We start from the raw sequence: 24,306 nt of genomic DNA on the forward strand, positions 1-24,306 counted from the left end.
GTCTTCAGGAATGGAGCTGCAGGAATCCAGTGATGCACAGGTAAGCACAGCGTTGAGCGTTACGCTGCTGAAAGCAGAATAACGCGATGCGAAGGCACGTGGATGGGTTGGCCTTATATAGGCTGGCTCAGGCCCCTCCCTTTAGCCCTGCCTACTTGCTCCACCCTGCCCTTCCCAGGGACTCTGGCACATGCCTTCCAAGGCTGTTCTATGGCCACGTCTGGCCCGGCTTCACCTGCCATTGGCACAGAGTGTGCAAGGCACACTTTTACATGAGCCTGGCGCCAGAGGCTCCAGGACTGGGTCCAATTGGACCCTGAGGATGGACTGGCCCCTCTTCCAGTGGCCATGACAGCTGGATGCCCGGTACCCCAAACCCTGGTGGGGCCCTTGAGACAGGATTTACTGGCATTTCCACGATAGGCGGAGGTGGTGGGTACCCCCTCAACAGGGTTTACCACGGAATTCTCCCCAGGATAGGCAGTTCTATCGCCTAGGGGATACAGCTCTCCTCGTAGGGATCAGGAAGAAGGGGGATCTGTTGGCGTCTGGACCTGAAAGCATGCCGCAAGACACGCACTCTGCTGCTTTGTCATCGCCCAGGAGGGTGGATACCTGGAATACAGTCCCAGAGGTGGACCCGCCCCCCCGCCCGAGCAGCCCGGCACAGCCCTCTCCGCCAGACGATGTGGGTGCTTTTCATTCCATGATGGCCAAGGCTTGCCAGAAGTTTGGTCTTGCTTCAGAAGAGGAGACGAAAGACTGTTTTTTTGTTTGATCATACGGCGAAGCAGCAGAAGGCAGTCTTCTGTAGTCTCTGCCCACACCAAAGTGCCTCATGTCGCAGCCCACTCCAGAGTCTGTGGTGTCAGCGGCTGCCAGTAGGAAAGCATGTAGCCAGCATAAGTGTGCGACTCCCCCCGGACGATTAGGGCTGTAAACTGGATGCTTTTGGCATGAAGTTGAGGGCGGCGAAGGCGGCCAACTTGTTGGCCATCATGGTGTGCTACGACAGAGAAATGTGGCACAGATTGGCGCCGCTGTTGGACCATCTACCTGAGCAGCAACGGAAGGAGGCGATGCTTCTGGTTCATGAGGGGAAGGAAGCCTCCAATCATAGTATTAATATTGTGGTGGACCTGGCAGAATCCAGGTTCAAACAAATAAATAATGGGGTTGTCCTCCAGCGGCAGGCATGGTTGCGCCGTACCAATTTTCGACCTGAAGTACAGCACAAGGTGGTGGATATGCTGTGCGAGGGGGAGCAGCTGTTTGGGCAGAAGATTGGCGAGGCTCTGAAGAATATGAAGGAGGATTCGGATAGGCCGAGGTCCCAGGCGACGCTACAGATAGGCGTTTGTTTCGTCCCTTTGGCTCATATCGGGGAGCCTCTAGGGACTACAGGTTTGCGGGATCTCGTGACAAAGGCTGTGGTCGCTCCAGCGATTCCTCTGAGGGGTTTTGTCGATTGTACCAGTCCGCTCAGCGGAACAAGGACTATCAAAGTCGGCAAAAGAGGGTTGTTGTCCTCTGCTATTCGAGGCCGCCAGTCCAAGCCTCAACAATGACTGCCACAGTGGCAGTCGACTTGGAGATAGTGGCACAACATTTTGACGAGTGGCGTTTGATTACGACAGACCGAGGGGTGCTGGATGCAGTCCAATACGGCCACTATGAGTTCTGGCGTCCGCCACTTCCTATTCCTCCAGTGATGGTGTTACAGCCGCACCTACAGATCTTGCGGCAGGAGGTGCGCCTGATGCTGCAGAAAGGGGCTACAGAAAAGGTCCCAGAGTCGGAAAGAGGAAAAGAGGACAAGGTACCTACTCCTGGTTTTACGTCATCAAGAAACCAGATGGAAAGTGGCGCTCCCATTCTGGACCTGAGGCCATTAAGTTCAGGATGCTAACGTTGCAGGACGTTATACTAACGTTGCAGCCTGGGGAGTTTCTGGCGTCATTGGATCTGGAAGATGCTCATTTCCACATCCCGATGCACACCAGACCTCGAAAGTTTCTGCGGTTTGTGGTCTGCAATGAGCATTACCAGTTTCGGGTTCTCCCCTTTTGGCCTCAAGTCGGCTCCCAGGACTTTCACCAAGTGCCTGACTCCGGTAGTGGCTTACCTCTGCTGGGAGGGAGACCAGGTTTATCCGTACCTGGACGACTGGTTGGTCGGGGGGGTGACTCGTCAGCAGGCGTCATTCTCTCCAATCGGCTATGCTCCTGTTACAGCCTCTGGGCTTTGCAGGCAACTTCGCCAAATCTTGTCTGATGCCCTCCAGGGACTTGGTTTTTCTAGGGGCTCATTTTCATACGCAGTTCAATCTGGTTAAGGCCCTCTTGGAAAGGGTAGGGAAGCTGTTATCCATGGTGGATTCCTTTGTGCCTGGATCACCAGTAACGGTCCAGGTATAAATGTTTCTTCACAGCACCATGCCGTCCTGCATCCCACTCACCCCGATGTATCGGCTATTCATGCGGCGTGTACAGGAGTTTCTCGCTTCAAGATGGTCACGGGTCCTCATTTCCTGGTCCAAAAAGATTCTCATATCTTGGGCACTGGCAGACGCCCTGCAGTGGTGGACTTGCTCCGACAACATATTGAGGGGTATGCCTTTGGTGGAGCCAGTTTCAGCATACGATCCTAAGACACTTCCCAGGTGGGTTGGGGTGCTCACCTCGACCGGTTTCGGGTCCAATCTCTATGGTCGCTCAAGGAGGCTTCGTTGCACATCACTGTTCTGGAGTTGAGGGCAGTACACTGGGCACTGAAGTCTTTCGGACCCTCATTCAGGGCTTGTGGTACGGGTTCTGACGGACACCACCACAACTGTTTCATCTCAGCAAACAGGGAGGCACGCATTCCCAGCCCCTGTCCAGAGAGGCTCAAGCGGTCTGGCACTGGGCCAAAGCGCACACGATTCTTCTAGTGGATTACTATTTGCCAGGGGTTCAAAGCGAGCAGGCGGATGCTCTCAGCAGAGAATCAGTGCAGATGCACGAATGTCAGCTGAAGGACGACCAGGTGGCGAGGATATTCAGGAAATGGGGGACTCGTGCCGCTGGACTTAATCGCCAGCCCCGAAAACAGGCAGTGCAGTCTCTTCGCCATCAGGGTAGCTCATCCGGACTCGAGGGGGTGGGGACGCATTCTCATTCTCGTGGACGGGCCTGTTCGCATACGTGTTTCCTCTGATCCAGAAAACGATCCAGATGGTGGCCAAGGTTCAGTACAAGGTGATCCTGGTGGCCCTGTTCTGGCCCAGACAGACCTGGTTCTCGGATCTTCTTCACCTAGCAATGAACAACCCTCTTCATCAGGGTTCAGAGCGGGATCTTCTGTCATAGAACGAAGGAATGGTGTGGTATCACAACCCTGGCTCCCTCAGCCTTGCAGCGTGGCTGCTGACCTCTCCGAATTTTGACACCTAAGAATTCCACTGGACTGTTGCCGCATCTTAGCGGCCGCAAGAGCGCCAGCTACCAACTTGTCTTACAGCCGAAAGTGGAAGAGGTTCTGTGTCTTGTGATCGCAGCAACCGAACTTGCAGCCCTTGCAGGTTTCACCCCCACAACTCCGGCCTTATCTTCTGCTGTTTGCGAAGCTGGGTCTGGCGTTGTCTTCGATCAGGGTGCACTTGGCTGCCATCCCCCGGTTCATGAGGCAGCGCAACTCTACTCAGTTCTGCGACAGATTGATTAAACATTTCCTCAAGGGCCTTTTCAGGACGTCTCACCCACCCACACCCTCAACAAAGTTGTTTTCTACAATCTGGAGTCTCAACTTGGTACTCTCAACCCTCATGAATCCACATTTTGAACCCATGTCCACGGCGGCGTTGAAGTTTCTCACGTGGAAGGTTACTTTTCAGGTGGCCGTTACATCTGCCAGGCAGGTATCCGAACTTCAGGCTCTGGTTATCGACACGCCATACCTGTGTTTCATGAGGGACAAGGTTCTCCTATCTCCAAATCCTTACTTTATTCCAAAGATTCCGTTGGAGTTTCATAAGACACTGTTAGCCTTGCCCACGTTTTTTTTCCGAAGGCTACCACTCAGTGAAGAAAGCGCTACATTCCTTGGATGTCAAGAGGGCTTTGAAGTTTTACCTTGACAGGACTCAGTCCTTCAGGTCATCAAGACAGCTATTTGTGGCTTTTGGCCGCTCCAACAATTGGAATCCGATTTCGAAAGCAGGGTCTTTCCAGTTGGGTATCATCTACGATTTCCTTTTGCCACAACAAGACCGGCAGGCCATTGCAGTCGACTCCCACGGCCCAATGTACGAAGTCCACAGCATCCTCTGCGACACTGGGTAGGCATACCACTCAGTGACATTTGTCAAACAGCAACATAGGCAGTGCTGCACACCTTCACCAGACACGGTCTGGGTTAACAGCATGCAGAGGATGTGAAGGTGGGGCGTGCAGTCCTCCAACACCTGTTCCAATAAGGTAAGCCGTGCAGCTTTCGGGGTTTGGTTTTACTAATGTTTTCGGTCTTAACTGTAAATGCATGTTTTTTGTGGTTCATGATTGCCTGGGGCATGAGTGTTTGCCTGTTATGCACCTCCAGGTTATCTTACTGCTATGTAGTCTATTCACAGCATGGGAATCCATGAAAGATCCAATGCTAGAGAAGGGAGCAATTTCTTTCCTGTAACTCCATTTCTCCAGCGTTGGTATCTTTCATGGATTCACATGTGCCCTCTGGCCTTCCCCCTTCAGGCAAACATACATTTGGGGTTCCTCCATTTTGCGCAGGTTAAAATCTGAAGGGAAGCCGTGGGGGCGGTGCTATTTATACTAAACGTCCTATTGGTGTAGCCTAAAGCACCCATAAAGATGTCGATGGGACACTCAGTGTCGAAGTTTTCAATAGAAAAGCTGCTATATTAAAGTTACTGAGGTTTCCCAGCCTGACGATGAGAAATATTCACAACATGTGAATCCATGAAAGATACCAACGCTGGAGAAATGGAGTTACAGGTAAGAAACTACTCCCTTACAGGGTCCTGGACCAGGAAAAGGTCTTAACAGACCATGGAGAAGATGTCCGATTTTAATTCTTTTTCAGACAAATTCTCAAAATGATCACTTCCATTAGATGAGGAACCTAGGACTTTTAAGTCGCCTAGACTCCAGCCATACCTAAACACATTGATACTTCAAGTGATATTTTTCTTCTTGATCAATATGATCAGGATGAGGATTCATATTCTGTTCCAGACCAGGGAGACAAAGTCCAGGATCCTATTACCAAGACACATGGCTTCATGACAACGATAATCGGAGTCCTTGGCCAACAATACGCTCTCATGAGGCAGAGCCAGACTACATATTTGCAGACCCTACACCCATTGTGCCGCCTCAAGAGGCATCCCTCATTGATGATCAACTGCTGTTAAATAATATTCGGAAAAAGGCAGCAAAACATGTTAAGATACACTTAGGAGGCAGTGCCCGACTTTGACTTTGCTGAAGATATCTTTTAAGAGAAAAAGCCAATGTGTCCAGCAATCCCATTACTTAACTGTATCAAAAAGCGGATTGCCCTTTCTTTGCTCATGCCTTCCCGAACCAGAGCAGTCAAAGATGTTTAGACCTGCTCCCTCAGATCCCCTATACATTTGTGGAGACACTGTTCCTGATTCTCTGGTTGTAACTACAACCGCGAAGTGCGCAGGAAAAGAATCACTAATCTAGCAGCCTAGAATTCCCGTATTGCAAAAGACACAACTTTGCTTGCCAGTTTCAGTGACGTTCAATGTGGTCTTGTACAGGAGGCCCTTGGTAGTGTTCCTGAGGCAGCCAAGTCCCAATTGCTCCCTATTGTTCAGAAGGTGAGACAAGTCACCCAAAATATTTTAAAGGACACTTTAGACTCTGCCGAGATAGCTGTCCAAGTCTTGGCTTAAGGAACTCTACTCAATCGAACATAACTCATGGTTATGGAATTCTGGGTTCAAACCAGAGACCCAGGCTTCCCTAGTTAGCAAACCAACAGAGGAGTCGCCTTTGTTTGGGAAAGCAGCTGAAGAAGCTTTCGAGACCGCGAAGGATGAACATGAGACTCTAAAGTCATTAAATCAAATATCCAACAAACTGCACCTGCTGCCGTAGAGTCTTCAACACCCCTCAGTGTTTTCGAGGGAAGTCCTTCTCCAGACCTACACAGCCCCCCCCACCCCCCCCACACCACAGGAGGTTTACCCTGCTACTCCAATCAGGGATCAACAAGCATGTATAAGACCACTCCACAACAAGGTTTTTGCCGCAGCAAAGGAAGGGGTAGGAATGTAGCAGTCAGAGGCTCCCCTGCCAACAAATGACTCTCTGCCATCTCCAGTAGGTCGGTTAACATGCTTCACCCACGCATTAGAGGGGATTACTTCAGACAAGTGGGTGCTCAAAACAGTGGCTGAGGGAGAATTCCTCCAGATACCTTGGTACCACAAGAATGGCCCAGGACCATCTCCTTATTCATCAAGCAGAAGTGGATGCCCTGCCAAAAAAGGGAGCGATAGAACTCTGCCCTGCTCACCTTGTAAACAAGGCTATCTATTCAGTATACTTCCTTTTTCCCAAAAAGAATCTTCCCATGCGCCCTGTATTAGATCTGCGTCCTGCGACAAGTATTTCAAGACTCAGAAGTTCATTATGACAACTCTGCAGGAAGTTATTCCACTGCTAAAGCTCGGGGATTACATGGCAACCTTGGCTATGAAAGATGCATACTTTCATATTTGTGTTGCCTGCTCGCAGAAAATACCTGCGGTTCAAAATAGGAGATGCTATTAATTAAAGGTCCTTCCATTCGGCATTACCTCAGCGCCAAGGGTTTTTACCAAGGATCTGGCAGTGGCAGCAGCTCACTTTCAGACGGTATGTTCCAGTCTACCCTTATCTGGACTACTGGCTTATAACAAAAGACTATAGTTCCACTCTTCCAGCTGGGGTTCTCAGAAAAAATCACGCCTTGTACACAGTCAAGTAAAACTATTTCAAATGGATTGTGTCCTCCAACGTATTCCTAATCTGACATGTAATGTCCACAGCTGTGCTGCTTCGGAATTTTGTTTTGGCAGAGGGTGCCCTGAGTCGATGGCGTCTGGTCGATGTCCCTCGAAGGCCTCCGTCGAGGGTGACGTCATCGAATGTTAATAGTTTAGTTTATTTGTAGAGCACTCCGGGCCCTCGGGCATCTGGGCGTTTGGTTTGAGGTTACATAGATGTACATTACAATTTATATTAGTGTTACAGTGGTCTGCATAATTGGCATGATTTCAAAATTACATATTTACATTTAGAATTAAATAGTAGATACAGTATTGGGTCATGATTGCAAAATAGGAGTGCCTAGCTAGGTATGCACAGTGTTGGGTACTTTTGCAGAGGCCTAAAAGACTAGGTCGTGGAAGTGGGGTGAGTTCATGGTTTTCTTGCTCTGATAGCCAAAGCCTGATATTCTTTCTGAATAGATGGCATGGTGGTTCAGCTCTTAAGGTGGTGGGTTGTGCGTTCCAGTTTTTGGCTGCCAGGTCCGGGAAGTTCGAGCCTCCTGCAGTTTGGAGGGCAAAGCGAGGAACCATGATACAGTTGGATTGGGCCACTCTAGTTGGTCTGGACGGTATGTTGCGTTGGAAACTGTTGGCTAAATATTGGGGTGCGTCATTAGATAGGCATTTGTGTGTAAGTGATAATGTTTTGAAGGATATTCTTTGTCTGGTTGAGAGCCAGTTCAGATTTCGTCTGGTTTCTGAGATGTGTTGTGTCTTGGGAATGTTTAGGGCTGACCAGATGGTGGTGTTTTGTTAAGGTTTGGTTGGGAGGTTCCTAGATATAGTGCATTACAATAGTCTAGCTTGGATAGGACTAATGCACTGGCTAGTGTTGTGCAGTTGTCAGTAGTTGGGAATGGTCTGCAGGCTGAGATAGGTTTGCAGGTATAGGCAGTTGAGGATAGCATGGCATTGCTTTGTCTTTTTAGTGAGAGGGCCGAGTCTAAATAGATTCCTAGAGTTTTTACGTCTTTGAATATTTTAATTGTTTCCATCGATATTAAAGGAGTTAAACTGGTCGTTAAGGTTGTTCAGTTTGCAGGGGTACCTAGGAGGAGAAGCTCTGTTTTCTCGTCGTTGAGACAGTCCGTGCTTGGCCATCCAGGCTTGTATAATCAAGTATATGTTGTTGAGTGTTCGGCTGTCTGTGGCGTGGTCACCTGTGATAGGATGAGTATCTGGCTGTCTGCGTAGTTGGTGTAGACTACACCCAGATAGTCAAGGTCATCAAATAATGGTTTAGTAAACACATTATATAATGTTGGTAATACACACAGGCCTTGAGGCACTCCAATTTATGACTGGGGTTGGGTCTGCAGAGGCTGAGGGAGCAAAGACTCTCATGGATCTATTGCTAAGGAATGACTTGATCCAGGTGTTGGCTTCATGGGAGAAATGTGCTGCGGTGGTAAGGTGGTTGCAGAGGACCTTGTGATTCACAAGGTCAAATGCGCCGACAGGTCTAAAAGGAGTAGTAGGGCTAATTTGCCTTTATCTTTAATGATCTGGATTTGGCTCTTATGGTCCAGCAATGCGGTTTCAGTCCCGTGTTTGGGTCTTAACCCAGACTGTCTGAGGCCGAGGAGATTGTTGGATTCAAGGTGATGTTGAATCCGCAGGTAAGCTGCGCGATCCAGTATTTTAAGCGAAACGGGACTGTCGTGATGGGTCTATAATTGGAGGGTTTGCTAGGGTCTAGCCTAAGCTTTTTTAATAGCGGTAGTACACAGGCATCTTTTAAGTTGTTTGGAACGTTGCTGGTTTTAAATGAGGCATTGATGAAGGAGGTGATGAAAAGAGCGAGTTCCTTGGCCGCTTCTTTGATAATGAGGGCAGGGCAGATGTCTCCCTGGCATTTTGATGGCTTGAGTTTCAAGATAATGTTCTCCACCTCTTTGATAGGAGGGGGTGAAGTAAAATTGTTTGTTATATCTGCTGAGGCTGTGGCATGGGGTAGGTATAGGGTTGGAGGTGAGTTTTTTAAAAAAAAAATTTATATTTTTTTATTCAATTTGCTTTGGAGCATGGTGATTTTATCCTGTAATGCGTTTTGGTTGTCCGTGCACCAAGTAGTCTTTGATGCAGGTGGTATGCAGTGGGGCCGGTGATTATAATTCTCTAAGGATATTGAACAATTCTTTAATGTTTGATTTTGGTTCATGATGCGGACATTATAGCTGTCTTTTTTTAGCCTGGAAGATGGCTTCTGTGTAGTCGTGAGCTGTTTGTGAGAAATATTATTTGTTGATTAGGGTAGGATTACATTTCCAGAGTGTTTCTGCGTTTCTTTTCAATTTTTGCCTTGACCTTAGGAGAGGGGTGTAGCATGAGTTGAGGTGGGCTCGAGGTTTAGGTTTTTGTAATTTAAGGGCTGCTATTTTGTTGATTGCTGTGAGTAAGGTGTGGTTGTAGAGGTCTACTAAGGCAGTGGGATCTGTGATGGCTGTAGTTGGGTTGATAATGGGCTCAAGTAGGGGCAGGATGTTTTCTAGGGTGATTTTGCGTTTGTTTCTGGTTTTGGACGGAGGGGCTGGAGGTAGATTGTTGAAAGGGATGCTTTCCTCGATAGTGAAGGAGATAATATGGTGGTCTGACCAGGCGCAGGGTGAGTTGGCTGAGATGGTGATGTTAGAATTGTGATCCACTAACCAATCAAGTGTTTACCTTTGCAGTGTGTAGGTTCAGTAATTTGATGTTGGAATCCAAGACCAGAGATGGTGTAGGCAATGGACGAGGCTTTTTGATCTTTGGGGTCCAGATAGCCCAGGTTGAGATCGACCCAAAAGTATGACTTGGGATTTGGGTTTAATGTTGGTCGATAATAGGAGTGATATGTCGTCCTCAAATGAGGTGATAGGGCCAGGAGGCTGATAGATGAGGTGCAATGTGATGGTACTCAATGGTGAGGTTGATAGTTTTACAATAGTTCTGGGTAGGGTGGCACTGGTGATGGATCGCAGATCTAGTGTTTTGTGGATGAATGCAATGCCTCCACCTTTGGAAAGGTTTGAGTCTTTATCTTGTCTGATAAGAGTAGTTGGGGGAGGGAAGCTAGGAGAGGGAAGGGGAGTAGCGAGAGCAAGTGAAGGCCCTGAGGCTGGATGCAGCCAGGTTTTGGTGACTGCCATAATGTCTAGGTCATGAGAGGTAATGAAGTCTGCAATGTCAAGTGCATGGGCCGATGGCGATCTTGCATTGATAAGAGCTGCCTTGACATCGGGCAAGGTATTCTGGGGTATATGAGTAAATTGTGTCTTTGTGGTGTTAGAGGCTATGAAGTCATTGGGCCAGTGGTTTTTGTGTTTGGTGGACGGAGATGATTGTCAAGTGATGAATTTGGAGCAAAGACGGCTGTTCCTGTCATTAAGTGAACAGGGTGAAGTGGAGTTGTTTGTGGGGGGGATATGAGTGAAAGGTGATGAGTCTAGAGCGAAGACGGTGGTTCCTGTCAATGGGTGAGCAGGGGAAGGTGGAGTAGGGTGCAATTGTGCTAGATAAGTTTGCTTTGCACGTGAGTGGGATCTGTTTAGATGGGTATTGTGTTGGTGACTCAATAGGCAATGATGGAGTTTGGATTTTTTTTTGTTTTGCTGGTAGGCAAGGTGATAAGAAATGGGAGGGTGGAACTAGACTTGATAGCGGTAGGTTGCGGGTCATGTGTAGGTTGTAAGGGTGGAGGCCCGCTTGGGTGTATTCTTGACCTGATGTTGAGCAGGGTGATGAGAAGGATGGTGTGACTAGGGTGGAATGCGGTAGGTTAGAGGCCATGGAAAGGCAGTTGTGATTGTTATGGTTTGGATCCATGGTGAGTCGAGCAATGTGGCAGGTGTGGGTGGCCTTAGGTGTAGTCCTATATGCAAGTAGGAGGCCAAGCAATGTGGTCGTTGTGGCATATGGTAATGTGCACATGTTTGGATTCTGAGAAGCAGACTTAGGTAGTGGTTACCTAGTAGTAGGATTATAAAGCAATTAGATGGAGTTTGCCAGGCATGTACTAGATTGGAGTGACAGGCATGGCGGACAAATAACAGTATACAGTTGTATGTTGACAATCACGTAATATCATGCAATATGGCAGTTATAAGGATAGGCGTTCTACTGTACTATACAGCAACTTGCACGGAATGCATTAGGCACAAATAGCAATGGGCTTTTGAACTGCAGCGTATGGATATCTTTTTAGATCAAAAACAAGATAGAATTCTACAATAATACGTGGTGGTGTGGGAAGGCGTGCTGCTATGTTATGTAGCAAGGCATACATAAGCAAGGATAGCTGATACAGGTTGTGCATAGAGGTCAAAAACCAAATAACAAAAATCGGAGGTATACAAGCAAGCATGATAGGAGCAATCTGCTATAAGGGCAGCTTTACCATGTGGTTTTAGAGAGCAGTTCCAAATGCGGGATGGGAACAATAGTCAATATGGTATGTCATACGAGGTGCAGTGCAAATCAGGATGAGGCGAAAGCGGGACAGCAGAATGTATTCGTGTGAGTCCGGTGGCGGTATGCTCAAGCTTGCAGTATATGCTGAGCAGTGGATGGCGTAATACTCTAGGTTCACTGCTGTGATAGATGTAGTCTTAAGGCGTTCCGAGGAGTATGCATAAGTCTTGGTTTAGTTTATAGTGCTAGGCTAGTAAAACTAAAGGTAATTGACACAAGGAAATGAGCGCGGGGGGGCTGCAAGATATGATAGCGTTGGTTTCGGGAGTTAGCAGTAGGCTAGAATAGCTATAATAGGGTGTTATGCTTACGCTTGGTGAATGGTTGTGGGTAGATCAGGGGACCGTCGGCCGTCTCGGCGCAGACAGGTTCTGCCCTTGGATAGTGGGCCTTCGAGAGGGGGTACTGCTTGCGCCTTCCGGTCGAGTCATTCGACGGAAGTATAGCTCTCAGCCCAATCAGATGTTGGGGCTCGGCTGAGTGGGTTGCCAGCAAACCACTATAAGTAGCTTGCTTTGCAACACTCTGCGCACCACGTGGTTACTGTTAAGCTACTGTATCATGTCGTCTTCTACCCCGACGACCCCGCAGTCTAGCTTCAAGAAATGTTGGGACTGCGGTTCCAAGATGTCGAATACTGATATGCATAGACTTTGTTGCACTTGGGCAACAACCACACGACGGATGACTGCTCGAAGTGCCTGTCGACTGCCAAGGCCTTGTGGGAACGTAAGGGGAAATTGAAGGTAGGAAGGGTGTCCCAGCCCCGTAAATCGAAGTCTGCTGGTATTTCGACCGACGAGTCGAGAGGGGACTCTCCTTGTCGGAAGAAGTCCAAGCGCTCCAGGTCCTGCAGTGGTTTGCGCCACTCTTCTTCGTCCCAGCGGTCCAGAAAGCAACAGCACCATTCGCCTTCTTCGTCCTCTTCGGACGACTCCTCGAAAAAGGTGACCTGCCCCACCAAATCCTCGACCCCGGAGGATTGGGACGCTTTCCGGTTGCAGATGTTGAAGATCTTTCAATCCCACGGCGCAGTTCCGTCCGTGACCTTCTGACAATGCCAGCAGGGAACGGTTTTGGCCCTATGGTCGCGTGCCTTCGGACTCGGGTGGACGGCATGATGAACACCGGGAGCCTACGAGGCCCTGTTCGGACAAGGCATCGGGTGTTCACCAGAGACATGCAAGGTCCAGGTTGCGCTCTTAGTCTCTGGCGAAACCTGTGAAGTCCTCGAAGCCCTTGACGGTGTTGACGCCATCGGTGGCGCCTGTTGGGTCTTTGCCCCCGGTCAGGCCCTCCAAGCCGTCAGCCCCATTGTTGCCACCGATGCCATCTGGGCTGAATTTACCGGTGGAGGTCCCTGTGACTGTGGACCCTCCAAGGAAGGCCACTTCTAAGTCTGTGAAGACTGTTACAGAGAAGAGGTGTACCCCTCTCCCACGAAAGGACTTCTTGAAGTCTCTCCAGGGCATTTATGAGGACGAAGAAGGGTCAGAGGAGGATGTTGGGCCTTTTGGTCTTCCATATGGGACTCCTGGTGTTCAGAAATGAGACGCTCCGGAGGAGTCAGATGGAGGATCTGTGTCAGTCCTTGCATGAGGCGAGTGGCCTTGTCGCTTCTCCTCAGATGGTTTGACAGGCCGGATCCGGGGGAATCGTGCCAACTCCTCTAATTGAAGATTGATGATGAGATTTGTGGAGTACCTGTTCTAGACTAGGCCAGGTCTCTGGTGCAGTTTTGATCAAGATGATACAGTCAGAGGGCCCAACATAAGTTTCCTCGTGGTGGCCGAGGTAGAGGTGCCAAGGCCGCTCAAGCAGCAGCCTCTTTGCTATCAGGTGCTGCTGCTGCAGCTGCTTCAAAACTGCTGAGGCCTTGTCTCATTGTTCACCAGTAGGGGGCAGGCTGTCTGAACATCTAGAAGAGTGGCGAGCCATTACTTCAGATGCGTGGGCTCTGGAAACAATAGCCCACGGCTACTGCCTTCCCTTTCTAAGATGGCCTTACGACAATCCACCGGGGAAGCACTCTTTGAGGGTTCCGGATGCGCTGCTTTTGCTGGATATTTTGACCCTGCTAGAGAAGGGCGTTATAGAACCATTGCCTCTGGCGGAGAGGAACACGAGTTGGTATTCCCTGTATTTTTTGATTCCCAAGAAGGACTGAGACCCATCTTGGACTTGAGATATTTGAACAAGTTCCTCAGGAAGGACAAGTTCAAGATGGTCACTCTTTCTCAGATCCTTCAGGCCCTCCAATTTCACGATTGGTTTCATTGGACCTGCAGGATGCTTATTTTCATGTGCCGATCCATCTCAAGCAAAGAAAATACCTGAGGTTCGCAGTTGGCGGCTCGCACATCAGTTTCGGGTCCTGCCACGGCTCGCACATCAGTTTCAGGTCCTGCCATTTGGGTTGACCTCCGCCCGAGGGTCTTCACCAAGCTCGTGGTGGTGGCAGCGTATCTCAGGAGAGGGGGGGATTCAGGTCTACCCCTACCTGGATGATTGGCTGATCAGGGCATGTTCTCCCGAGCAAGCAGTGTATCATCTCAGCGTCACCTGCCACTCCCTTCACAAACTAGGCTTCTCCCTATATTTCAAGAAGTCACATATGACACCTTCCCAACAGCTCCAGTACATCGGGGCTGTGTTGGACACGTCATTGGGGATGTGCTCGCCACCCAAGGTGAGGGCTCAGTACATTCTCCAGATGGTCTTGTTTCAACAAGCCCAGAATCTTTCGGCTTTCGAATTAAGGTTGCTCGGCCTCATGGCATCCTGTCGGCCTCATGGCATCCTGCATTTTTCTGGTTCCAGAGGCCAGCCGGAGAATGCAATCCCTTCAGTAGGCTCTCCGGACTGAATGGTCCCAGTTCTCAGACAAGATATCGATCTCCTTCATGTTCCCATCAGGGGGTCTCTGGATCTTCTGTGGTGGGCCAGCGAGGAAAATCTCAAGGTGGCAGCCTTTTTGGCAACCATGGCCAGAAGTAAGGGTAGTGATAGACGCTTCCCTCACAGGGTGGGGGGCTCATGCCAACGATCTGACCATCAGCAGTCGTTGTTCTCCATCGTAGTCCAAACTACACATCAATCTTTTGGAGATGAGAGCAATCAGGTTAGCACTGAAGGCTTTCCTGCCCTCTGTACTGGGAAAGAATGTCCTGATAATGATGAACAACACAGTGGCTATGCATTACCTCCACAAGAGAGGTGGTGTAGGGTCACTCCCTCTGTGCAGGGAGGCAATGCAGCTCTGGTCTAGGCAATTCAAGAAGGTATCTCTCTAACGGCGGTTCATCTGGCCAGAGAGGAGAACATGGCGGCGGATGCTCTGAGCAGGCAGAGCGCAGTCTCCCATGAGTGGGATCTAGCTCAGGAAGTCCTTCAAGAGATCTTCGCCCTTTGGGGAACCCCGCAGGTTAACCTGTTCGCAACCGCTGCCAACCAGAAGTGCGAAGGGTACTGCTTGAGGGAATTTCCTCCGAGAGGCGCTCTAGGAGACACGTTCGTCATGGATTGGCCGTTCCCGCTTCTGTACGTGTTTCCTCCGATCCCTGTCATTCCTCAAGTTCTCAGGAGGTTACGACGGTTTGACCCCTGCATGATCCTCATTGCTCCAGATTGGACTAGGAGAGCGTGGTGCCCGGACCTTCTATACATGTCCATCTGTTCCCCAATACATCTTCCCCAAAGAGAGCATCCCCTCTCTCTCTCTCTCTCTCTCTCTCTCTCTCTCTCTCTCTCTCTCTCTCTCTCTCTCTCTCTCTCTCTCTCTCTTTCTCTCTCTCTCTCTCTTGAGAGAGAGAGAGAGAATCCCATCTGGATTCCAAACATTGTTTGCAGCCTTAGTCAGTTTCTCTTACACACCAATATGTTAAAGGCAAATGTCCACTGAAATTGACATGTGCACAGAGATCTAGGGTTTCTTTTGAAGGTTTTATATTTGACACTTTATAGCAAGTCAAGCATTTTTCCATACGGCTGAGAGTACATTTCAGGTGATTTCCCAGATCTTGCCTGCCACAGCCTGTTATTCAGTGATAATGCTCTCCTGCTGGAGCATAATCTGAATATGGATGGGCATAGCAGGGTCTCACTGATAAAAGCACTGTAATGTTGAACTAATGAAGAGCATCAGAACGGCATTGTTTTAAATGTAAGACATTTCCTTTTCTAATGGTAAATTTTGAGCAAGCAGCAAAGCAGTGCTGCTTTTCAATTCTCTTCCTTGGTGCATGTAAGACAATACCCTGGCAGCCTTTCTCAGTGTGCTCCCTGTTCCATCTTGCCCAATAGGTGTTTGGCAAGACAGTGCCGCCATAATTTTGTAGCTGCAAAATGCAGATTTGATGCGAGGCAATGGTGCTCAAAGGAGCCAGCGCAGCCATTCTGCTGGTAACTGTTGAAATGCAGCTTGGAGATGGAGAGGATTTCTGCTGAGTGGGTAAATGTATCCCACAGTGCTCCAAGAAGGTATTTCCGTCGGAGGACAAGATCTTGGCCATCAAGAAGGCCACCGCCCACTTCCTCAGCAGAGAGGTGACCTCGGCTTGGTTGTACCAGCAACTCCTGGGTCTCTTGGTGGCAGTCCTATTAGCCGTTCCACACACAAGACTGAGGATGAGGGTTCAGCTGCACTTCGCTGCCTCCTGGAACCAGGAGCGGGGCTCTCAATCCGAGAGCATCTCTCTCCACCTGGACCGAACATGGTGGTCCAGGGACTTCAATTTACGGACGGGCAAACCCTTTCGGCCGCCCACCCTTCAGGCCACCATCACCACAGACTCCTTGATCGAGGGCAGGGGAGCCACCCTGGATGATCTCTCGGTCCACGGCACCTGGACGCGACAGGAGCAGGAATGCACATCATTTGGTTAGAGCTGAACGCAATCTGGCTAGCGCTCAGAGCATTCCTACCACTTCTCAGGGGCAAGGTTGTCCTCATCCAGACAGACAACTTGATCAGCATGTACTAAGTCAACGAGTAGGGAGGCACCAGATTTCCCCCCCCCCCCCCCCTTCTGTGCAGACTGGCAATCAGCATGTGGGATTGGGCCCTGGAAAACGACATCTACCTCATGGCAGTCCACCTCCCGGGGGAAGCCTACCTGGAAGCGGACAGGCTCAACGGGTTGGGAGCGGACAATTACAAGTGGCAGCTAAACAGTGTCATTCAGGAGATCTTCTACAGGTGGGGTCATCCTCAGGTGGATCTCTTTGCCACCTGGCACAAGTAGTGCCCTCAGTTTGCCTCCTGGCAGGGACCGGCCCGCAGCCACCTGGGCGACGCATTTCGGGCTTCAGTGGAACAGCATGGAGGGTTACGCCTTTCCGCCCACTCCGCTGATTCACAGAGATTTTCAAGATCGAGGATTCTCGCCAACTCAACACCATTCCAAATGCTCCATGGTGGCCGGCCAGGTCATTGTTTTCAGAGCTGCTCAGCCTCTGAGGTGCCTCCAATCCACCTCTCGTCAGGCCCAGCACATCTTCTGGCGCAACAGGGGGGCACGGTAATTCACCCTGCACCACAGAAACTAGCCCTCACAGCGTGGTACCTGAGCAGGTAACGCTGCAGCACCTCATCCTCTTCCATTCTAATCTGGAAATCATACAGGGCGCAACGAGCAAGGCTACCAGGACACAGTATAAAAGTAACAACCAGATTCTGCCACTGGGCACACTCCAAGGAAATCGACCGCCTGGCATGTTCTTTGGACGACGTGCTCCCCTTCTCGGCGCACCTTGCCCACTCTGGTGTGGAGATGGACACCTGCTGTACATACCTCGCAGTCCTAGGGGCTTACAGGAACTCTGAGGAGGGGATCTTCTCCTCCAATCCTATCTTCAAGAAACATTTGACGGGGCTCACAAGGCTCTACCTGCCTGTCAAGAGGCCGAACCCAGTGTGGGACCTCAACATAGTCTTTGGTGCCCTGGCGCATAAACTGTTGGAACCAATGCCGTCCGCGGACATCAGGCTGGTCACCATCAAGACGGCCTTGCTAGTCGGCCTCACCTCGACTCGTAGAGTCGGCGAAATGCAGGCGCTGGTCACCTGGGAACCATATACTACCTTTCACAGGAACAAAGTAGTCCTGCGGACACACCCAGCATTTCTGCCCAATGTGCCAACTGCTTTCCACTTGAACAAGGAAACGGTCCTTCCTTCGTTCTTTGTCGATCCCAAGGACGAAGCACAGAGGGGACTGCACTGTCGAGATGTCAGGCGTGCCATGAAATTTTTTGAGTTCTCCCCTTTGACCTAAAGTCCTCTCCCAGGACTTTCACCAAGTGCCAGGCTCCGATGGCGGCTTATCTCCGAGAAAAAAAAAAGCGCCATGTTTACCTGTACCTGGACGACCGGTTGGTCAGGGGGACGACTTGCCAGCGGACGTTGGAGTCTCTTCACGGCGCTATGCTTCTGTTGAACCATCCGGGCTTCGCCATCAACTGCAGCAAATCCTTTCTGACACCCTCAAAGGATCTGGTTTTTCTGGGAGCCCAATTCCAGTCTTTTCTCAAACACGTCAAGCCATCAAAGGAAAGGATAGAGAAACACTTGTACCTGCAGGCCTCGTTTTCACCAGGAACATCGGTCACGGTTCGCTCATACATGTTTCTCCTCGGCACCATGTTGTCTGCGTTCCCACTCATTCCAAATTGTTGTCTTTTCATGCGCCCAGTACAGGAATCTCTCACTGCCAGGTGGTCTCAGATACAGGGTTCCTGGTCGGACAGGGTGTTCGTTTCACGAGCTCTGGCAGACGCTCTGCAGTGGTGGTCTCATCCTGTCAACATCGAGCAGGGCATGCCCCTGGTGGGGCTGGATTTTCAATACACCATAGTGGCCGACGGCTCGCAGACCAGATGGGGTGCTCATCTGTAGCAGTTCCAGATCAAGGGTATGTGGTCTCCCACAGAAGCATCCCTACATATCAATGTTCTAGAGTTGAGAGCAGTACACTGGGCACTCAAATCTTTTCTTCCCCTTATCAGAAACTCAGTGGTAGGGATTCTCACGGACAACACCACAACCATGTTCTATCTGTGCAAGCAGATTGTTGGGGTGTGGGGGGTGGGGAAGCACGCTCACCTACTGCTTTCCCAGGAAGCCCAAACCATCTGGCACTGGGCCATAAAACACGGAATTCAGATACTGGCTTTCCACCTGCCAGGGATTCAAAACATGCAGGCAGATTCCCTCAGCAGGGATTCTTCTCAAATGCACAAATGGCGACTGAAAGACACCCAGGTGGGGAAGATATTCAAGAAAAAGGGCACTCCTCTGGACCTGTTCTCCAGCCCTGAGAACAAGCAATGCCTTTGCTTTGCCAGTAGAGTTCCTCATCCGGACTCCAGGGGGGGACACATTCTCTTTTTCATGGGCAGGGATGTTCGCTTATGCGTTTCCGCCTTTTCCCCTGATAAGGAAAGTGATTCAGATGGTTCACAAGGTTCCCTGCCAAATCATCCTGGTAGCCCCGTTCTTCCCAGACAGACCTGGTTCTCCGACCTTCACCTGCCGAGGGGTGACCCTCTTCATCTGGGTTCCCAGCTGGATCTTCTCTCCCAGAATAAGGGGATGGTGTGGCATCACAACCCAGGCTCCCTCAACCTACCCGCTTCGCTCCTGACCAATCAGAGTTTGAAAACCTAAATATATCTCAGGATTGCTGACGCATTTTGGCTGCAGCACGGGCTCCATCTACCAACGCATCATACGCCCGTAAGTGGAAAAGGATCTGTGTCTGGTGTTCTCAGCAACCTGACCTAGAGCCATTACGTGTTATACCTCAGCAACTCCTTCCTTACCTTCTCCTATTCGCAAAGGATGGTCGGGCAATATGGTCTATGAAGGTTCACCTGGCGGCCATCTCCAGATTCACACGGAAAAGGAATTCTGCATCTCTTTCAGCGATAGGTTGATTCAACATTTCCTCAAGGGCCTTTTCGGGACTTTTCCCCCCAAAGAAAACGTTTTCTCCGGTTTGGAGTCTCAACCTGGTGCTCTCAGCCCTCATGAAACCACTTTGAACCTATGTCAACGGCGGCCATAAAATTTCTCACTTGGAAAACAATTTTTCTAGTGCCTATTACGTCCTTTAGACGAGTATCAGAGTTGCAGGCCCTGCTAATTGACCCTCCATATTTGTGCTTCATGAAAGACAAGGTTCTTCTCTCCACAAATCCGCACTTCATTCCAAAGATTCCGTCGGACTTTCATAAGAACACAATAGCCTTAGCAACTGTTTTCCCTAATGCTTCTACTCTGGCAGAAAAAGCCTAGATTTCCCTGGATGTCAAAAGGGAGTTAAAGTACTATCTGAATCGCATTAAGTTGTACAGAGCATCCAAGCAACTCTTTGTGGCGTTCGGCCCCTCCAATAAAGGGAGGCCGATTTCTAAATAAGGCATCTCACGCTGGGTGGTGGCGACTATCTCTCTACCACGCTAAAGCCAACAAACCATTAGTCGACTCGCAGAGCTCACTCTACAAGGTCCACGGCGGCCTGAGCGGGTCTTTGGGCAGGCATACTGATCAGACATTTGCAATGCAGCAACGTGGGCAGTGCCCCACATGTTCACCAGGCACTATTGTCTGATCCAACAGCATGCTGAAGACGTGCAGGTGGGACAAGCTATGCTCCAACGCTTGTTCCGGTAAGGTAAGCCCTGCAGCTTCTAGGGTTTTGGCTCTATTCCCGTTTATGTATTGACTGGAATGGATGTTCTTTCTCTTAATAATTTTGCCTTACGTCTGCGTCGTGTTTGCCTGTTATGCACCTCCAAGCTCTCTTACTGCTACAAAGTCTATTCACAGCATGTGAATCCATGAAAGATCCAGTGCTGGAGAAATGGTGTTACAGGTCAAGCTACTCCCTTTCATCCTATAAAAGCAGGTAAATATGTTAATACAGTAAAGTGAGTGTAAGGTGCATTAGCATCAGATGGCAAAATAATGTTGTCTCCTCCTCCATGTGCAAATATTTGGCTGCTACAAAAATCATTATTTCATTATTAGTTTTACCACAAATTGCCATAGCTTCAGTAGGCAATCTTATCTGAGCTAGAAGAAATCTTGGTCTGGGCGTAGTAAAGTGCATATTTTCTGTTAAGGATTGACAATGACATTTACTCGTGGACCCTACCTTCAATCTTTCAGCTGTGGGAGTGTATCACATGGTTAATAAAAAGGCAAAAAAAGGATTGGGCGCAAGCACGCAGCCTTGGCCGACACCTTTTTGGATCTTAAATGGACTAGTAGTTTCTCTGTTTAACCCACATCGAACTGTAGCCTCACTGTTGTACGAGTATTGCTGCGAGTACAGAGGGGGGGTATGCCAAGCGCTCTTAAGTGGTTCCAGGTTTGCGTGCATGGAACACAATCAAATGCTGTTTTAAGTTCTATGTGCATAAAGTAGAGGTTAATTTTCTTTAGGATCAGATATTTGAAGATTAGTATCAAACATTGATCTGTTGGGTGATTCCCAAGTGAAGCTGGTTTGAAAGTGGTGTATAAATAAATGTTCTCCTACACAGTTTTCCTGATGTATTAGGACCACGGTTGCAAATATTTGACCCCTGAATCGAGCAATGTAATGGGTTAGAAATGTGCAGGGTCCACTTACTTGTTTCCCTTTCTTGTATATTGGAGCTATCTCCGCCCTAGTCCATGATGGAGGGCACTAAATTCAACATCAGAACTGCATTGAACAGTTGTCATATAAGGAATACACGCAAGTAATTCAGATTTGAAGAGGTCGAAGGGTATGTTGTCAGGAAATGTAGCTTTTTTAAAATTTATTTCTGGGCCTCCATAGCCTTACGCACCACCTCCTGTGATTACAAGACTAATATTCCTGAGTCAGGCCCTTGAACTCATTCTGCTCCTGATCGTCAGCCTCAGCCATGTACAGGTTTGAAAGATATTTGAGCCATCTGTCCTGCAATATTACTGTGGATAATTCTCAACTTTGTTTTGCCCAAGATTAACAGTTTGCCAGAATTTAGCACTATCCCTATTTTTGATTGTGGCACGTCGTCCCATAGTTTGGCCATGTGAGCTTTCTTTTTAGTTGCAAGTAGGTTCTTCTAATTACATATGGCTTCTTTTAAGCTATCATTCACTTGCTTCTTAGTGTCTTTGGCACATTGTATTTAGTAGGATTTAGCACCTCTACATTCTTTGTCATACCAGAATAGCTTGATTGCTTGCTTACCTACTATAGTCAATAGTTTAGTTACCAGTGGGTGAATTATTTTTAAACTGTCTTTGTAGGAATTGAATAGCTCTAGGGGCAATGACTTATTTTCCCCACACATGTTCAAAATAAGGCAATAATTTATGGTAGATGTCATAAACAATCCCTTTCTTCAGTTCATCCCATCATAGTATCCGTCCGGCTGCTCCCTCCTGTTAATCAGAATATTCCCAGCTGGATTAGGGTTGGAGTTCTGGGAACTATTGCCCAGATGAGCTGAGAGTGCTTTCTCTGATATACCTCGAATATTTTGATAGTTTTCCTTTGCTCTATATGAATTAAAATGTAGTCTATATGGCTACTGCAGGCTTCAGAAACAAATGTACCTTTGGAAGGTCTATCATTTTTAACTCTGCCATTACAGGCACTAAGGTATAATGATGACCAGATTTGTGCAATTTCAATAGCAAATTGGAGATCTCTTGGGGTATTTTGTGTACAGGACAGGTATAGCCCAGGCCTGGCCCTCATCGTTTAGAATTCTGTCCATATTGCGTGTTGTTCATTTTGTAAATTCAGGTTGCACACTGTAATAATGTGACTTAAGTTATGTTGCTTGCTTTTCCAGCATTCTACATGATATTTAATTGAATGTATCATTTTCAACCCAGTCGCCGAGGGCTGGGAGTTGTACATGTTAATAACACTTTGTTGCCGTTTAACAAATTAATTTCAAGTTCTTGTAAATCAGGGGAGTTTCTTTCTATTTCCTAAATGTTGAAATCCAGACTTTCTTCCACCCAAATGTTTACTCCCCAGCTGGGCCTCCTTTCTTGACCCTTCTGGGCTGAGATGCCATGTGTTTATCCCTGGAGGTTGATTGTGTCCCAGGTTTCTTGAAGGCAAATGGTTTGGTATTGCCTTATGAAATTGCACCAGTAACTATCTTTTACATTTTTGTGCAAGCTCACTATATTCCTGGACCGGATTTGCACTTCGTTGGCCAAATTGTTACACCCTAAAGTAATTGCATATGTCAAGTGATCGCTTCCCAGGTGCATTTCCGGTCAATCTGGATCCCCCTTGCGCTCTTCAACTACCCTGCTAGCAAGTGATTTCTTGCTCCCTTTTCAATCCTAGCTTTAGCATTGGGTTGTGGATTACTCAAATCGGGAGTATCCTATGCCTTTTGCGTCACATAATGTACAGACTCATGTATGATTCAATCCCTCGACCCCTGTGTTGATTCTCTCGTATGTACTCTACTAGTGAGTCTGATTCCACTCTGCCTATTCTGTATGTACCAAATGTCCAGAACAATTGATCCGCACCAAGCCGCTATATATTTATCAAATTTGTTAGATGGAAGGTCACCCGTTTTTGTGATACTAACCCGATCGGGTGGATAAGCTATGCATTATTTAGAAAGTAATCCATCTGCTGCTTAGGCGTCAACAGTGTACAATCAGTGGCTGGGTGTCTGCTGCAACTCAATACGTCCTCTCTGAAGAACGAATAGGAACCACGCCGGGATATAACCCAATGGATGACTTCCCTTATCAAGGGATCTTTAGGTTCTCTCTCAGCTGTTTCTAATTTACGAACATTCACTAGCTAGACAAAATGCCTTTCCCAGTATCCTCTTAATATTTCTGAGTTCCTCCATCCTGTTTTGCCCTCTTGCATTCTGCTTTATCGATATTGTGCAGTTAGCTATTGGTGGTCCACTTGGATGCCCCTTTGTTGGTACATCATTGATATTAATATTTTTCTTGCTCACAGCATAGTAAATATCAAAGTTTCACATAGCCCTGGTATTGCTGGTCATCAGTGGGTTATTTGATTCATCAGCTTGTCTGGTTAAGAATAATCTCTTTCTCCCTTGTGTCTATGGTATCCCTACCTGCATCGGGTGGTTACTCCTATGGAATCCCTCACTTTTCAGAAGCTTAACTATCAACTGGATGGCATCAATAGTCTCCCTCAATTTAACACTATCTCTCAGTTCACAACAGGTGGAGCATTTAGATGGTTCATTAGTTGGTCGGTTGATTGTGATTTCTGTGCATGAGTCCATTGGGGTCACTCCTACATTCTTGTACTCCATTTCTACAGGTTTGGGTGATCGCTTGCCTTTTTCCTATAATGGCAACAGCCACCTGATTGCTTAGGTTTGGGCTATCTGGCTTGTCTATTGTTGCTAGACTTATATTGACAACAACCATCTGATTGCGTAAGTTTGAACTATATGACTTATCTATCACTACAAGGGGTTCATATCTTTTTGAATTCGAAATTTCAGCTGGGGAATGAAATGGGAGGTCTGGCTATGAATCTATTTTTTTGTCAGAAATCTTTGGTGTGTTTGCACCTATACATATTCTCCCTGCATTCCCATGTATGTCAACAGGAATACTAAAGTTAGCGCCCAACTGACTTTTCTCTTTTGGTATTTCAAATTTAGGCAACAATACACCTATATTTAAAGTTCCCAAAAGGGATGGCTACCCCATTTATAGTATCAGCAGGTGAGTGATTTATGCTTGTGCCCTTCTGCATTTGCCCCTGGTTTATATTCAATTC

At 48.3% G+C, this 24,306-nt stretch overlaps 1 protein-coding gene across 5 annotated transcripts in view; it reads left to right on the forward strand.

Annotated features, from left to right (window-relative positions):
* BCLAF3 (BCLAF1 and THRAP3 family member 3) overlaps nt 1-24,306 on the forward strand; it is an 856,420-nt gene that overhangs the window by 562,699 nt on the left and 269,415 nt on the right. The window lies entirely within an intron of this gene.

The sequence above is a fragment of the Ambystoma mexicanum genome, chromosome 7p (genome assembly GCF_040938575.1).
Source record: "Ambystoma mexicanum isolate Mex_15411 chromosome 7p, UKY_AmexF1_1, whole genome shotgun sequence".
Lineage (NCBI taxonomy): Eukaryota > Metazoa > Chordata > Amphibia > Caudata > Ambystomatidae > Ambystoma > Ambystoma mexicanum.